Source organism: Habropoda laboriosa, unplaced genomic scaffold (genome assembly GCF_001263275.1).
Source record: "Habropoda laboriosa isolate 0110345459 unplaced genomic scaffold, ASM126327v1 scaffold97, whole genome shotgun sequence".
Taxonomy (NCBI): Eukaryota; Metazoa; Arthropoda; class Insecta; order Hymenoptera; family Apidae; genus Habropoda; species Habropoda laboriosa.
The window spans coordinates 540,348-542,101 of NW_017100220.1; the positions used below are offsets into that span (position 1 = coordinate 540,348).

General features: G+C 49.8%; 1 protein-coding gene across 1 annotated transcript in view; it reads left to right on the top strand.

The window, feature by feature from the left end:
* The first annotated feature begins 211 nt into the window (after positions 1–211).
* LOC108571031 (protein Tob1-like) overlaps positions 212–1,754 on the top strand; it is a 60,838-nt gene continuing 59,295 nt past the window's right edge. Inside the window, exon 1 of the mRNA XM_017933001.1 lies at positions 212–795. The gene's annotated coding sequence lies outside the window, so the exon portion shown is untranslated. The remainder of the gene's footprint in view (positions 796–1,754) is intronic.

The window sequence follows — 1,754 nt, forward strand, 5'->3', positions numbered from 1 at the left end:
CCCCCTACTCCCCTTCCTCCCCGCTCCGCTCTTCGTCTACAGCGGTATGTAAGAGGCCGCACATGTTTCCCCGCGTTCCAGTCTCGCAGCGGCACTCGCGAGTGACTGTTCGTGCGGATTCGCGCAACGGGCAAACTGTTCGACTGAAAAAACGTTCGCTGACGGAACGAAGGACATTACAGGGGCACGCGTGTTGTACATAATACATTAACGCGCGCGCGCAAAGGACGAGTTCTTTCCTCAGTGCTTCGTTCGAGAACTGACACGACACACCGCGAACGTCGTTGCAGCGAGCAACACAGAGACGACATACAGAGGAGAAGATAGGTGAAGAAAGGAGGTTGGAGCAGTACGATATATAACCCCGAAGACTGCTCGAATTGTTACGTGTTATAATTCCCTTTCTTCCGAATCTCCGCGTCTTTCTTTTTTTACTTTTATACGTATAACGTGTACCACGTTGGCGAATACCAGCCCGAGACACACATAACCTCATTTCCCGACGTAACACCGGATCAGTAGTGAGAATCGATTTGCGCGAGTGACAGCTTGTTCTTTTTTGGAGCGTACAAATTGATCGTTTGAAAAGAGTGTGACAGAAGGGAATATTCGGTGGCGTACCTTGCAGGAAGACGGAGCACTGTGAGAGAGAGAGAGGAGAAGAAGTGTGGTTACGGGTCGACAAGGATATTCCGAGGGTGTTACGGAGACTAGTGATCTTCCACTGACGTCACTATCGTGCTTCGTTCGACGAGGGACGAGAATAGTGTTCCTCACTGGCCACGACAAACACACGTGAGTATCGACACTACTTCGACTTAAAAATTCGACACCGCACTAGACCATTTCGCGAGCGTGCTCGCTACGCGGAACCGTGAACTCGCGTTGACACTCCGTCTTTTTCGAGTTTACGTTCTTCCATCGTTCGCTGTGTACACACGCGTCACACGCGGCTGGATAATTTATGCGCGGGACACGTCGCGAGAGGCGAATTTCTGTAACGTGTCACGCGAGCCGAACGCACCTTCCGATTCGCACCGGTTAGGAAGGGCATTTGGCGCGTTCGCGACGCAATACTCTCACCTGATTCGTCAATTTCGCAATCATGGCGCTCGATATATCGAATCGATATATCTAGCGTATGAAGTCGCGCTGGAACGAGTCGTCGTCGCGTCACGTGTTCTATTTCGCCTCGACGTGTTTCAACGTGTTTCAACGTGTTTCAACGTGTTTCAACGTGTTTCAACGTGTCTCCGTCCTTCGAATCGATGGAGAAAAAAAGAAAGAAAAACAGTTTTGCAACAGTGATGTACCCTTAAAGCAGTGTAATCTAGAATCGTTCGAAAGGCGTGAAATACGTGTGTCAGTGACATGTTGGGCAGAAAATCGAGCCTATAGGGTATATTTACAAGTGAGATTATCGATCGAGTGGGTGCCGAAGTGGAGCTTTCGCGGTAGAAGAGAGGTGTCACAGCGTTGTCGCATATCGAAGGTCGCGGATTCGTTGACATGTTCTGTTCAGTGGAATGCAGCAGCCTCGTCTAAAAGGTAAACGGATCCGCCGTTGATTCGTTTCTATTATATCGATCGTGTGTAGTAGAGAATCGTGCGCTGGTTACCAGTCGATGCGCGTGGTGTTTCGTTTTTCTTCAAGGTCGCCGAGCGATCTGGAGCGTTCGCGATGACTCAGTCTCTCGGTGTTACATCAAATAAACACGCCTATTACGAGAAATTACGTTAAGGTCGCTACCGCC